Raw genomic sequence first — 16,370 nt, 5'->3', positions numbered from 1 at the left:
TCTGCAGACACCCAGGTCAGTGAAGAAGGAGGGGCAGGAGGCACCAAAGCAGAGATTCCCGTGTAGCCTGTGGTGAGGCCGGCTGTCCCTTGCAGCCCAGGGAGGTCCACGATGGAGCAGATAGTCACCTGCAGCCCATGCTGGACCAGTTTGTGAAGAACTGCGGCCCATGGGAAAGACTCATGGTGGAGAATTTCATGGAGGATTGTCTCCCATGGGAGGGACTCCACACTGGAGCAGAGGAAGAAAGTGAGGAGTCTTCCTCCTGAGGAGAAAGGAGCATCAGAGACTGTGTGTGATGAACTCACCACAACCCCTGTTCTCCATCCTCCTGTGGAGGGGGCAGAGAAATCAGAGAAAAGTTAAGCCAAAGAAGAAGGGAGGGGCGGGAGGAAGGTGTTTTAAGATTTAGTTTTTATGTCTCATTACCCTACTCTGATTTGACTGATAATAAACTAATTTCCCCAAGTTGAGTCTGTTTTGTCAGTAATGGTAATTAGTGAGTGATCTCTCCCTTTCATTACTTTGACCCATGAGCCTTCATTATATTTTCTCTCCCCTGTCCAGTTGAGGAGGGGAGTGATAGAGTGGCTTTGGTGGGCACCTGGTGTCTGACCCGACTCAGCCCATCACAGTGTGGCATGCTTAATTACCAGAGAAAGGTTTGGAAGACCTTGAAGAGCAAAATACTATGATATAGATATATTTAATAACAGATCAACAGATCTTAGTGTTTTGTAAGAGATCAACATTATTTTCTCTAAGGGAGAATGGCACAAATAGACTTCTGCCATACAGTGACACAGAATGTTACACCTGCTCAAAAAAATCAGGTAATCTGGGATCAGAGCCAGTCTCTGGACATTGCAGCAGCCCTTTGAAACTGTGTTTCACTGACCTGTGCTCCTTTGACTCTGGTGCTTAATGACAGTCAAAACCCTTGAGAAAGAGCACAAGGGAATGAGCCACCCAGCTGGACCTCTCCTCTGAACTGGACATGTCCCCTTTGTCCCTGAAGAAAGAGGCTGGTGGGGGATTTTCTATTTTCTGCTTCAGAGGATCACATTAATTTTGTAAAGCGCAGCCTGTTCAAGGCTTGAGACCTGCTCACAGGGAGCATGCATGTGCCTCTAGTCAGGTGGCCTGCAGAAATGCTCAGCTGTGGGGAAGGTAGCCTAATGGTAAGGAAAGAACCACGAATCCACCTGTGTAATTGCATGTGCTGTGGCCACATCATACTATTTTCAGTGTCAGAGAAAGTTTTGCACCAATTTATTGTCTGTTTCTCTTTCAAGCAGTCATTCCACAAATGACTGTATGGAAAAGCTAGATTAAAAAGTCACATAAGCTGCTTTGGCAGCCATTAGTTTAAGTACACTCAATAAACATTCATATGCCAAATAAATTCAGTAAATGGAGATGGGTCACTGTATTAAATGGACTAATGGATGCTCAGGACAGCAGATTCTTCCCCTCAGCAAGCGATGCAGGGACTGTTCTTTCTCCAGCACTTTACTCTAACTAGAAACAGTCTATTGAGGAAATGATTTTATTTTAGCATTACTTGGAAGTGGTTCTCCTGGTTAGAGAGGTCTCTAGGATACTTAACATGTCTCCAGGACTGGGAGGATGGTGCTCACTCCTGGGGAATGAAGGTACCCTGGGAGTTGGAAATGGCTGGCTGGATGCAGCTCCCTATCTTTGGCTTATGTCCCTACGTGAGTGTGCTTCTGGAGTTAGGGACAGTCTGGAAAACTAACAGCAAGAGAAGCTGTCAGTGCCTTTTCCCTCCAGAGATGCCATGGTAGGAGAGAAGGGCTTTTCTCTTGGTGTACTTGGCCAATGCTGATCAGCCAGTTGTGCTAAATAAACAATGACAGTCACGAACAGCAGCATGAGCAATCGGGTGCCTTGCAGTCCTCAGGAAATGTATCTGTTTCTGCTGTGGTGTATGGATACTAGTCCCAAATCCTTTAACCAGGTGTGGTAAACCTGTCCAGGTGGGCTGTGAGAAAGGCCTTGCTAACATCTTTGGCAGGTTACATCTGAATATGCACCTTGGAGTGCTTTACACATATGCCAGGTGAAGAGAGGCTGTGGGCTCTGTCAGTCTCCCTACTGTAATGAGAAAGCATCAATAACATGGTAGGAATGTTGACTTTTCAGGAAAAGCAAAACTGAGAGATACTGAGTGATTTTTTGTTTCCAGCTGTGACAGTGGCACAGCACTGCCATGGAGCAGGCTGAGCAGATCAAATGGCTGCACATCCTTAGACCTCTGCCATGTATGCTCCTGCCACTGATGCTTCTCTCAGCCATACTTATGGGGTAGTAGATTGGCTTCAACACGATTAATCTGGATAAATTATTTGTGTGGTTTTTTTACTGTTCATTGTTGGTTGTAGCGAAAATGTGCCCTCCCAGCCCTCCTGGCAGCTGCCCCCAGGCCTCTGGAAAAGACAGCCTGAAGAGGCACAAGGCTGTGGGCCACCAGTAGGACCCAGCACCCCCCTGCAGAAATTAGACAAGTTACATACCTCTCAATGTGCATATCAGTTGTTTCATTACAAATAAAAACCCTATGCTAGCAGTTTGATTTCAGAGCTGTCTTGTGGAGAGGGTGAGGAGAAAGCTAGTGAAAGCTAGTGTGAAATTGGTCCATACCCATTCATTCCATGGTTAAAAAAAAAAAAAGTCTGATGCCAATGCTCAGGTCAGGGGATGGCAGTGTTGAGGACACTAGGAAGTACCAGTACTTAGCATTGGCTAAGCTTAAAGTTTTAGACCAGTACTAAAGAAATATATTTCTCATTGCATTCCACTTTTGGAAGACCTTTTATGTCAGGAACTATCTAAGAAACAAAGGTTGATTTGAGGTTTCCTTGCAGCCCACTAAGGCTGCTCTAGTGATGGGAAATGCTGCAGAGCAACATAAGGTGTGCACTAGCTGTGCAGCTTTCCTGGCTGTGGGCGTAGGATGTGGTGACTTGGCATAGGAGCACTTATTTTGTCCCTACAGTAGAAATTTGCCATTTCAGCATTTTTTTGTAATGGTAACACAGGACCAAATAAAGAGAATTGGAGTTGGGAGGGAGAAGAGGTGCCATTTATACTCCAATTCTGGTCAGTGTTAATTGTTTCTATGTCCCCCACAAATGGTTGTGCAGGTAGTTAACTGTGATAAACTAGTAATGAGTAACAAGTCATTTTTCTCAGAAGCTACAATACGAAGGAAGAGCAGTATGGAGCCAGCATGGAGCAGTGTGTGCCATTACACTGGCAGAGCTTGAGGTCTTCCTCTGGCTGGACATGGACATTGCTTGTGGGATGTCATTGCTGTGCCTCAGTTGTCACAACTGCCCTCTGCAACTCATTACCCCTCTGACTTGCTACAGCAAGTGATTTCTGTCACTGTCACATGCATAGTGGCTGTGTTGTTTTCTTAACCTGGAAAAATATATGCTGACTCTTCACTATTACAAGTAGTGTCCCCACTTGCATAATAACATTAGTCGCTTTCCACCAATTTCAAAGATTGAGCTGGTGTTTGTTTGTTTGTTTGTTTTTTAAATAATAATAAAGAGGAGAGCAAAACTTTTGCAGCCTCCTTCTTCTGGAGTGACATGTTATTTCATATTATAGCTATGCCCTATAGTATCATTGCAGAGCATAAGAAGATTAACCTGTATTTCATGAGGAAATGAGAGCATAGATAATTGCTTAACTTGCTAATCTCTTTAAAAGTATCAGTGAGCAAGTTTTAAAAATTCTGCAGAACGAAAGTAAGCAGAAACAGTTTATTCCAAAGGGTCTAGTTTATGACACCTAGGTAACTTCTCTTTCTAAAGTGTGTAACCTACTTTGGATGTTTGTCCACCACATACTGTAAGGGATTTGATCCAAGCCAAAGAGGTTCATGAAGTCAAAAGTTGAATAAGTTTGCAAATTGTAATACAGGGAAAACTGAAGAAATTTATCCTCCAAATATGTGACTCTACCACTGTGTTCTTGTCCTTCATCTTTTATCTCCACTCCTCTCTATGGTGCTGCTTCTTTCCTTGTGATTCAGTGAGACGGAGTGCCCTTCAGGCTGTGACACTTTTACTGGGGTCCATTAGGTGCTCAGTCTAGCTTCAGGAGGCTCAAAATAAATAACCAAATCTTATATTTCCTCCTGGTATTTTCTCTATTGATTACTATCTTATCACTCCTTGCTTTTGTATCCAGAAGTAGTTGAAAACATTTTGTTTACTCTTCTACTATACAACTGGTCCAGAAAATAAATTTGATGCTTCTTAAGGAAAAAAAATCTGCAAACAGCATGAGGGCCATGTTTATTACTACGGGCTCTGGATTTCAGGCTTACAGCCAATTTGATTCTGCTTTTGATGTAGAATCCTAATACCACTTTTTTCAATGTGTTTGTTTATTTTGCTGGGATTTCATAGCTTTTTAAACAGAAGCTCACCAAATGTTTCAGTAGTGGTCATGACAGTTCACAAGAACATTTTCTGATTCATTATTTCTCCTTTGACCAGCTCTATCTATGCTCTCCTTCCAATCTGTATTTAACAGATGAGTGTATCTCAGTAATGAACATGTGAGAATATCACAATCTGTGTGTGTGGCAGTCCTCCAAGTGAAGGAGGAAAGTTCTGCGGGAAGAGCTCCTGGGTAGTCATTTTACTGCTCAGCTTTAGGCATCTGTTTAATTGTTCCTAACAAGCTGAAGCAAAATGGACAGGCAGACACAATCAGATATAATTTGCATTTCTTTGTCATTTCCCATGGTAGGGTTTGGCAGTCATTCTTTCCCTGGAGTATGAGAAAATGCCAGGCTTGCTTAGGATGGACTTCCCTTCTCTCCATGTAGTACCTGAAAAGGGAGAAACTTGCAGCCTTATTAAATCCAGTACTAAGTTTTGAGATGAACCTGTAACTTTAAGGGTGTTGCACCTGATGGTTGTTTACTGCAGGATGATTGGTTCATTAGCATTCATTTGCTGTTATGCTCCTCAGGCAAACTGGCTGATGAAAAAACATAGCCGGTCCAGAGTAGGTGCTGTTGCATAGGCAGAAATAGAGCATATAGGTTCATGAGTAAGTACTTAACCTATAAATGTCTAAATAAAACCCAAGTTCTGGCTCTGGCAGCCTGGGTGTAGCCCAGCTGTAAAGCTGGCTCAGTCAGCAGGAGCTGGCACTGGTTCCCTGGGGCCAGTTATGGGTGTCTCTGCATGAAATGTGGGAGACCTCTGCTCTCTGGCAGCCTTCCTGAAACTCCTGCTTTGATGCTGAGGATGTCTTTCTTCCTGAAGCAACTGCCAAGTGAAAGGCAGGGTTCCCTGGAGTCGTTTTACTGAGGTCATTCCTCTTCTGGGTTTTGAGCCTGTTTCAGTTCTCACTAGTGACTTAGAATAGTGTAGCGATGGTCCTCCCTTAGTTAAGGGATATATCGTTTTTTTTTGTGAAGGTCTTATGGGGCCTACAAAAGGCTGTCTGGGAAAACTAGTGGGAGTCTGTTTCACAAATGCTGTGAGTTCAGTGTTAACCATTTGCAAATATAGCCAGGATAAAGGAGCTGCATGAGCAACCTCAGTTTCTTGTTGGGCTTTTTGGGATGGCTGTTTGTAAGAGTGAGTACTGTAACCAATCTACCCGTGTGTGGCAGAGTAATAGCTCACAAGTCCTAGGTTTCCAAAAAGCTGTTAGAGAATTCACCCCTGTTGAGGTGATCTGTTCATATGCACTGAACGGCTTCATTTTTTTTTTAAGTATGGAAATATTTCTAGCTTTTTTGTTGGGGTGGTGGGATTTTTAATGACTGTTCCTGTGAAGTTAACTGGAGTCAACTTGAGGTTAAAGCTAATTTAAACTTAGTGCTATATTTAGCATTTATGGTGCTAAAAGGATTATAGGAAAATAGATACTACATAAGTGGCCATAATCTTCTCACTGTTTGTGATACTTGAGTGGCAGAGAATGGGGTGCCAATCTGAGATTAAAAATCTAATTTTAGGGAGCTAACAAGAGTCACATTGAAGCAAAAAGATAAAGATGGATTAAATTTTGTGAACTTAATATTTTTAATTGGGCCTCAGACCTGCTTGAAACATTGCAATCCGAGCTTTAACCAAAGCCTGTGATTCTAAATTATGTACTATTTCCATACACTGATTTAATAAAATCAAACTAGACACTTTAGTTATACCCTTGATGGAACAGCAAGGATACATTTTCAGAGGTCAGTTTTTTCTGCTGCTTGAAGTTTGACAAGCCACCTCTGTGCCATTATTTTTAACTGCTGGAGGCTATACTTAACCAGCTCCTCTTCATGTTACTTTCAACATGACAGTGACAAGAATGCCCAGCCTGGGATGTGAGGAACAAAAGCCGATTGCAGCTCCAGTACTACCCCTTGGTCGCAGTACAGCCACCTTGCCTGAAAAGACCTCCCAGGTAATTTATTTTTCATCACCTGGAGAGAGTGGGCAGGGGGGGGGGGGAAAGAAAGCAGAAATAGATGTGTGAATAGTAATTCTGTTTGCAGCCCTTATGGCTCCATCAGGAGGGTGGGTTACATCTGAAAAGAGACACAAACAAATTTTAAACTGGGAAAATCCCATTGGAGCATTGTAGATGAACCAGTTTCTCTGAGTGAAGTTGTCAACTGGCTGCTAGCACATAAATGCTGCAGGAGCCTGGTGACTCGGTGAGAGGTAATGCACAGCACTGGCTTACTGTGCTTGCTTACAGTAACTCAGAGTTATTCCACCTTCTTTCAGTCATATTTAATGTCTGCCAGCAGGAGTAAGGATGGATCTTGCATTCTCAGTGTGACAAAAACATAAACAAATTTGGCATCTAGAGAATATCTGAACTGGGCTCCCTTTTATTCCTGCTTGTCTGTAGGCTTTAAAATAACAATTAAGCCCTCTTAATGGGATTTGTGTACCATATGGCACCTTCCCCACAGGATGACTCTTTCTTGTTGCTATCCTGTCATTTGTCCATATCTACAAATACTTTTCAGTGAGAAAAGCAACATGCACCATTTAAAGACACCCAAGGAGAGATCACCATCTATTTGGATAATTCTTTATTTGTATATTCTGTCTGAGGCATAGTGTTCTCTTGTAGTGGTAAGGCAATGGAATAGACTTCAGTGGCAAGCTCAGGTCTCTGAAATGTTATAGCAAAAATAAGTTAATAAATGCTTAACACAGGATCTAAGCATAGACTATTGGATAATAGGATGCTGACATGCTTCTAGTCCTGAATTCCTTTGTTTTGTTCGTAGTACTCTCATTTCTGCTGGTAAGGAATTACCAGAAAGAAGAACTGCAAAAGGATACCAATAAACCAGTTCTATTGTTTGATCAATATAAGACACACTAAGGTATTGCTTGTCTTACCAATGCTTGCTATGCTTGCTTTTCCTTTCATTTCAACCTAATCCTATTTCGAAGCACTGAGGTTCAGCTAGCAGTAGTTACACAGCTGCTCACTGGTAGATGGAGCCTTTAATTATGGGCAATGCCACGGGATTAATGTTTCTAATTTTGGCTGCTGAGTGCATTTTCATTGAAGTCAAGAACCCTGCATTTTTCCACTGGTGTTTCTGGTCTAAACTTACTGCTGTATATCTGTAATTTCAAATGCTATCTTAAGGTGATAGTGGCTGAGATGCTGGTGCCTGCTGTGAAATAGACAGATGGGGAGAGCAGAGTGTGTCTGTGCACCTGCAATGCAATGCCTTCTAGCATGCAGTTTCCTCTGGAGGACCCTGCCTCTGAATGAGCAGAGGAGCCATACAAGACCTGGTGGCTCCTAACTTTTTAGACAAGTGATGTTGGCTAGTGTGACTCCCTTCAGCAAGCACACTGGGATCAGATCTGACCATGTCTGTGATGTGCTCCACTTTCTAACTGCTCTGTGGGTGAGTTTGAAAAAAAAAAACAGTGAAACATTTCAAAATAGTTTTTGGCTGCGTGTAGAGGAAAACTTTCTTAGCTTCCCAAGGGCTGATTACTCTCCACTGCTATTGAAGAATGAAATTTTATGCTCTCTGCTTTTTTGTTTGTTTTTAAGTCCTGACCCAGATATCATATTGCAGGGTGATTTTGTTTTATTTTGTTTTTTTTGTTCTTATCTGCCAAAATAGAGTTGCTAATGGCCACCCAGCTGCTGTGGTAATTGCTTGTTCCTACCTTAGGAATAGATCATGATCTCTCAAACACCTGTCAAAATTCTAGCTGATTGTCAGGGCTGACTGCCTGTATCAGACCAGAACAGAAGAGTGGGAGGAAGCTGGAGTTCATAGACAAGCAATTTTGCTCAACTGACAAGGTTTCATCTTGCCTTGCTTACCTTCATTTAGCCTGGAAGTCACTGCATTCACTCAGTTACTCCGAGGGGACATTGGGTTAAAACATCATTCCATGTGAGCACTTTTTCTTTGCTCCAGTGACCTGTGAAAGGAAGAAAACATACTTGGGGTAATACAAGCAAAAGAAACAACTTCAGATGCTGTAAGATTATTTAGTCTGATCTCCCATGTATGGCAGGCCAATTTGTTTAAAGTTCCTGTGGGATGTCTGTTGCTATACATAGCTGTTTCTGTGACTGCAACATAGATGCATCTGTTAGAACAAGCAAGGTGTAGAGAAAATTTTTTTTCTTTTTTTTCAGTTGTTGAGAAGAAGCTCTGGTTCATCCCCCCGATGCCTCTCTGGTTCCAGTCTCATGCATTTTGGAGTCAGGAATTCTTTCCCCCTATCACCCCTTGTCCCTGACCATGAGGGCAATGTGACCCCACAACACTAACTCTTCATCCTTGCCCCTGTAGCATAATTTGAGCTACCACGGAAACATTGCAAGCACATTTACTACAGCATAGGCAGTGCTGTTTCACCAAGGGCTGAGGAATTAAAGGTATGCCTAGGGGACCTAAGGGTTCACAGATTACAGAGCTAGGAAGAACAACCATAATAATCTATCCTGAAACCAGGCTAGAGGTGTATCTTCAGAGCTATCTGTCTTTGTCTAAAAGGCTGCAAGTGGTGGTGGTTTCACTAGTTCCTTAATAAGCTGTTCCTGTCTTCATTACTGCTGGGAAATTTTCCCTTATTTCAAGGTTGAATTTATCCAGCTTCAACTTTTATTCATTAGATCTTTGCCAGTCAGATTGGAAAGCTCCTCACGTATATCTTCCCCAAGTGCAATTACCTACACAGTGTGATGAAGGTATGTCTATGCTTTCTCTTCAGTGAGCTGCATAGGCTGCATTCCTTACCCTTCATGTCAGAAGGCTTGGGCTTTTTGTTAAAGCCGAAGAATTCATTTGTGACACTCAGTTGAACTCTGTCCAATGACTTCAAATCCTCTTTAAAATGTAGACACCAAGACAGGATTCAGCAACCTAGTAGAGGTCTTGGCAGTGCTGCCAAGAGATGCTGGAATCCTTCATTATTTCTACTTCAGGCCTTTCCCTGTGCCACCCGCTCCCCCTTTTCCTCTGTACCCTGTTTCCCAAAAAATAAGAGCTATCCCAAAAATAAACCTAGCATGGTTTTTCAGGATTTTTGAGGATGCTCAAAATATATGCCCTACTCCAAAAATAAGCCCGAGTTACTGGTCATTTTAAAAGTCCATTTAAATAATGTCCAGGCAGCTACACATGTAAAAAAGTAATAAATTTTGGAGCAAAAATTAATATAAGACCCTGTCTTATTCTCGGGGAAATAGGGTATATTCAAGAATCTCTTTAGTCCTTTTTGCTGTAACATTGCCCAGACAGCTTACATTGAGGCGATTATATATAATGACCCCTAAATCCTTTTCTGAGCTCTGTTTTTCAAAGCAAAGTCTTCCATCTTGTAAATATAAGTGACTGCCATTCTTGGATTTCAAACACTTAGCAAAATACATTTTGTTAGGTTACAAGTATTTACCCTGGTGGCTCAGGTCAGCCTGTAATTATAACCCATCTGTCTCTTAGTTACTACTCTGCAATTTTTTAAGTCACTTAAATATGTGATTATAGCATAGCGAAGAAAAAAAAAAAGGATCAAGCGAAAGTCTCTTTGGCTTAAAAATGTCCCCACTCAGTTGTACCTGCCCACCAACTGTATTTTAAGATCTGTCTGTAGCCTAGTTTTCAGTCCGTGGAATATCACAGTATCACAGTATGTTTGAGATTGGAAGTGACCTCAAAAGATCATCTAGTCCAATCCCCCTGCTGGAGCAGGAACGCCTAGGTGAGATCACACAGGAACATGTCCAGGTGGGTTTTGAATGTCTCCAGAGAAGGAGGCTCCACAACCTCCCTGGGCAGCCTGTTCCAGTGTCTGTCACCCTCACTGAGAAGAAGCTTTTTCTCAAATTTAAGTGGAACCTCTTGTGTTCCAGCTTGATCCCATTACCCCTTGTCCTATCATTGTTTGCCACCAAGAAGAGCCTGGCTCCATCCCCATGGCACTCACCCTTTACATATTTATAAACATTAATAAGGTCACCCCTCAGTCTCCTCCAAACTAAAGAGACCCAGCTCCCTCAGCCTTTCTTCATAAGGGAGGTGCTCCACTCCCTTAATCATCTTTGTTGCCCTACGCTGGACCCTCTCCAGCAGTTCCCTGTCCTTCTGGAACTGAGGGGCCCAGAACTGGACACAATATACCAGATGTGGTCTCACCAGGGCAGAGTAGAGGGGAAGGAGAACCTCTCTCGATCTACTAATCACCCCCCTTGTAATACACCCCAGGATGCCATTGGCCTTCCTGGCCACAAGGGCTCAGTGCTGGCTCGTGGTCATCCTGTTGTCCACCAGGACCCCCAGGTCCCTTTCCCCTACACTGCTCTCTAATATGTGATTTCCCAACCTATACTGGAACCTGGGGTTGTTCCTGCCCAGATGCAGGACTCTGCACTTTCCCTTGTTAAATTTCATCAGGTTATTCCCCGCACAACTCTCCAGCCTGTCCAGGTCTCTGGATGGCAGCACAGCCTTCTGGCGTGTCAGCCACTTCTCCCAGCTTAGTGCAGGACCTGTCTCTAACCAGTGTGCAGGTGGCTGAGCCTTGGGCTTGCCTTCTGCTTCTTCTAGAATGGGGGAATTCAATAGCCCAGCACAGGGCTGTTTTTCAGCTCTACCTTCTGACAGTTCTATGATCTGATGGTGCATTCTGAACAAAACCCGCTTTGAAAAATTTCATACACGGGTAACACAGGGGCAAATCCTGCCTGTGGAAATCCAAGGGTCTTAAAGTGTTAAAAAAATAATTCTTAATTCTGGCATGTACAATTTTAATTATATTAATAATTGTTCAAACTTGCATCTTATTGACATCATCTTAGAATTTTTGTGCTTTCTGTTGCTGTTGTTATTGGATCCTTTCATCTTTTAATAATATACAAGGTATTAACTTACATTAGCAAATTTCCAAACAACACCTAAAATAGATGTATGGGCATGTGTGTTCACCATTTAAAAATTCTTATTTTTTTACGTAATCTTAATGCAACAGGTCCATCCCCTCTTTTCCTCTGCAGAAAGTGGAATGCTTATTTTCATAACAAAGCACCTTCTGAGTATTTACCGTATGAGTATTGCCTGTCCAGGGTAGCTCATACAGATCATTGATCGTAATCCTCTGAGGAATGATCTCTAAGTGTGAATATGTATGCAAGGCAGTTTGTACTAAATATTTTTTTCATTTTAGCTCCAAAAGGCTAACTCTCACTATCATAGGCTAGGTGTAAGTCTCCACTTGGCCATCCTCACAGGTGAAACATGAACAGAAATTCAGGTGAGACATGATGGGAAGGATAAGTTACTTGTGACTAACATTTGCCATTGTCATATTATAAGGATCTTACATTGCACTTTTAGTCTGTGTATCCCAGCTTGTTGAACCAAAACAATTATCAGCACTTGGGTCCGTGTTTAGGAATTTGGCAATCCTTTTTTCCCCGTGGTGACAAAACAAGTGCACTTCACTGTTTTACGGCAATGCAATTTAAAGTAGTATGATGGTAGGCTGGCAACAGTGCAAATTCTTCCCTGACCCTATTGCTAAATCACTTTGTAATGCCCTGATCAGATGTACAAGAGGTGCTAGAAAAAAATACATCACAAAGTGTATGGAGCATATGAAGAATGTGCACTGCAGAAAAACTCATCTCCCTTTTATTGAACTGTAGGGTGTTTGTAAGTGTGGGCAGTACAGGAAAGCTGAGTCAGCAAGGCCTTGATTTGTAGCATTATTGAGGACACAGTAACTTCATTTGGAGCTCTGGGCATTTAATAGCCTTGAAAATAGGATTCCAAGAGATGCTATTTAAGGTGTGAGGCATTTATGTCTTCTGAATGAAAACCTGAAGAATTTATGCTGTTTGTGTCTAGGGATAAGCAGGAAAAATGGCCTTTTATTTCTTCTTCAGAAGTCTGTTTTTCATCAGGACATCAAAATATTCACTCTGACAAAAATGAGGAAAATGAGCAGAATTAGACTGCCTGTAAGAGCGATAGTAGGGTGGTTCGGTAATATTGGATATAATACTGTCGATCACTGTGTACTAAGAGTAGTTGAATACTGAATTGAACAAGTAATTGAACTCTAAGGAGGGGCACATTTTCCTTTTCTATTTTGATAATGAACAATTGTTCAAACCCTCCCCAACAAAGGGCTGCAATAGCTACTGTGAAGTAGCCTGAAGTGCTGTCTAATTATTTTTAAAAGTGGTCAGATTGTAGCCACTCTCTTCTTTCTCTTCTTTAGTGAAAGGACATGTATTAATCACTGATGTCCAGATTGGCTGTTCTGGTTTAAGTGGGGTTGCTGAATGCATCCAACCATCCAACGGTTACACATTTCTCTTTTTTTAAATTATAGTAGGTGGGATACTATCTGTATGGGAGTGTTTTGCAGCCTCTGGGCTGTACTTTGGTTAGAGTAATATAAATCCTGTTTATAGCCTTTTTGGATTCTCCAGAGTGTGAAAACATACTGAAAATATGGGACCTTGCTGTGAGAGGCTTTATCAGGATGGTGGCAGATATTAATTGGCAGGGTCTGGACAACCAGCAGTGCCAGAGGGCACTGGGCCAGCGCTGTTGTGGTGATGGTGAAGGCTGACTGTGCTAAGGATAAACTGTGTAATAAACCGGAAGCATGCGTTTGGCTTCTTGATGCACTGCAGTTCCCTTTCAGACATCTTTCTGAAAGTTACACAGCCTACTTTTTAGTGCACTTCTTAGTGGTTGTCAGCCAGTTCTTAATGTGGATAAATTCATGTTGAAAACTAGTTATAGCTAGAAGAGGATTTTTGCGTTGGTGACCTATTCTTGGAAACTTTTTTTTTTTTTTCTTTTGAGGAGTGAGCGAGAATTATCCATGATCCAATAAATGAGCCATGAGCAACCTCATTTTCTCCACTCTTTGGTAGGAAGTGCGCAGCCAAGGCATTATGAATCAGAACCAAGGAATTGTTTAAGTCCACCCAGTCTGTTCAAATGCTTCGTTTGCCTCTCTTCACTCAGTCAGGAGCCTTTTTGACTTGTATGAAGAGACCCCTAGGCCAGGACGGCTATGGGCCTGACTGGTTGAGAAGCATTTATTTATGGTATTTAGGGTGGAGATGAATGACAGGAAAAATGACTCAGATTTGGAGGTGCAGTGTGAAACCAGGGTAGGATTTCTGAGCAGACAGGAGCAACTGGACCTCACAGCTACTCAGTGCAACACAGTGCACAGGGAACCCTCTGAAGTGAGGTCTTGCTTTGAAGAGCTGTGGGAGGCCACTCCTGGGTGGGAGTGTTTTCATGTCACTGTAATGTACTGTACAGCCTCTGCTGTGGTCTCAGTTTAGAGCACTGTGCTGGGCTATGTGAATATGTCCCACATTCTTCAAAACAAGTCTGTAAATTTTGCACCATCTCTAGGTCTGAAAGATTTCAGTGATTTTGTTACCTTGCATTTTGTCAGTGCGGCCACAGAGGATAGTGTTGGTTGCTGCTCAGAACAGAGGCCCTATTCCTCTTGAGGCTTGAACTTTATGCTTACTAAGCAATAATACTCAGCTATACCCATCGCTAGCCTTCAGTAGTCAAATACGAAAAAGAACATGCAAACCTAGACAGAGGCACATCAAAATTTGTGGCTGTCAAACAGAATGAAGAAGAGCTCTGCTACTTTCTACTCCCAAAATAAAAGTTATGAACTAAGAGCAAGTGAAAAATCGGTCTGAAAGTGGACTAAGAGCCAAAGCCTGAGACGAGTGTCTAACTGAGGTATGATCCCTTTAATCTGAAGTGGACTCAAACCTTAACCAAATATCTTAAGCTGTTATTTATTACATTGTTACAGTATTGTTCTGTAAGCCATAATGTGTTTCAGTAGGCAAACATGAACACTTCTCAAACCACAAGCTTCAGAAAACGCACAGCTCAATTTAATTTTACTGCACGTCCCATCATTCTTGTGCTGTTGGAAGCAGCAAATGATCATTCCATTGTCACATCCCTCGAACGCCTGGTTCAATGAAACTGTCTCTGGTCTCCTCACCAGCTACCTCTTCTGAGCCAGTGCTCTCCTTCATTTCATCTCTTCTGTGTTCAAGCTTCTTGTTATGTTTGATCATCCCTGTGGCCCTTTTCTAGTTTATCTGTGTCCTCTGTGAGCTCAAATGACTCAAACTATGCACCTTATTCAGTAAGTCTGAGCACAATGGCATCCAAGTGGTGCGATTATGTGTTCTCTTTTGTTTCCTATTTCTTTTTTAGTGTTTTTTAGCACTCTGCTGGGATTTGTCAGTATGACCCTGCTGACAAGGGAACTGATAATTTCAAGACCTGCCCAGGTCTCTTTCCTGAGAAAGAGATAATTAGAGATGCAGAGCCTGTCACTGTAGATACATACTTAAAGGTAATTTTGTGCCGATACTCATTATTTTACACTTATCAGTGGAAACATTTTGTCATCTGCTCACTTGATATTATGTGTACCTAAGATGTAAGTCTTAGCTGTCAGCTTTAGGTGTGATTATTCAGAATAATTTTGTCATGGTGCTATTCACTGCTGTCAGGTAGTTTGTGACTATTATAGATTGTGCCTCACAAGTCCCAAAGCACATCTCCAAGTGGGATTCTGCTGATTCATTTGCAACAAAATGACATTTATTTCCTATCTCTAGCCATGAGGGGAACGTCCCTTCTACCCGCCAATTGTTTGGCTTCCAGAATTGTGCCATCTGCCCTTTTGTAACCTATACAAACCATTTTCACTTTTAATACATTGGAATACATCACAGGGACAGATCAGCTTTTTCTTTGGTTAGCTTCAAAAACTCTGTCACAGTCAATGCTTGGAAATGAACCACACAATCCCTGTAAGAATCAATTAGGTTTGGCTATTCGTATGCACAATGTCTCGTTCTACGTGTCATGCATGTATTTTTGAATAAGTCATTCTGAGATACATCTTGTAGTAACAGGCAACATCAACTGATAGTTTGTCATTCCATAGGCAATGTGAGCAACACGAGTAAATACAAATGTTTAAAATGGACGTTGCTTATAGTTTAAAATATTTATGAATTCTGATAATTATACAGTAACTGGTTTTCATTTACTCAGACTCTTAAGTCACAACCTATTCAGTGATTCTTCTCACTCATGTAGAGCACAGGGGAATTTAATGGCAGATGTGAAGTTAATTTTATTCTGACGACATTTTTCGAAGAGAATCTGAGCCATACCTGCCTTTAGTTTATGCTCAGTGTTTGATAAAAAGATGAATGTTTTTATGATAGACTATGAGCTTGTTGATTGTCCTGGTAAGCAGCAGCTGCAAAATCTGAAGCAGTTTAGTGTGTGACAAAGCTGAAGTTGACATACTGATTCATTTGAATTGGAGCCAAGCTAATATTCCTTATTGGGGTAAAATATCCACTAAAATGTTTTTATGGAATTAGGATGGCAGATTCATTGTGGAAATTTGGGAACTCCCATTCTGGGTGCATAGAAAATGAGTTAGATGAACAAGCTATTTACACAGACATGTGGCATAATACTGGATACTCCTTTAATCTTTTAGTAATCCAGACATTACCATATGGACAAACTGCACAGATTGATTTGAGTAGACCTTACTGGATAAACAAATACCCTGCTTCAGTTAATTTGCAGAGGTTTTATGTTAGTGTATCAAGGAAAAAAAGAAAATCTTTCCAGCACATAGTTTATTTGCAGTGACATATAAAATGAGACTGATGACAATCAACACAGGTTTAAGGCAGCTTGTTTGGCAAGCAGCTCATGACGGTTTGGACAGTTATCTGGCAGACTTTCTTTTAATACTTCATTGCCTGTA

General features: G+C 41.8%; 1 protein-coding gene across 1 annotated transcript in view; it reads left to right on the top strand.

Annotated features, from left to right (window-relative positions):
- NCOA4 (nuclear receptor coactivator 4) overlaps positions 1-16,370 on the top strand; it is a 397,571-nt gene that overhangs the window by 254,437 nt on the left and 126,764 nt on the right. The window lies entirely within an intron of this gene.

Source organism: Streptopelia decaocto (genome assembly GCF_964273445.1).
Source record: "Streptopelia decaocto genome assembly, chromosome: 5".
In the NCBI taxonomy this organism is placed as follows: Eukaryota; Metazoa; Chordata; class Aves; order Columbiformes; family Columbidae; genus Streptopelia; species Streptopelia decaocto.
Note: the sequence above shows the minus strand (reverse complement) of the source record. Positions and strands in the feature narration are given on the sequence as shown.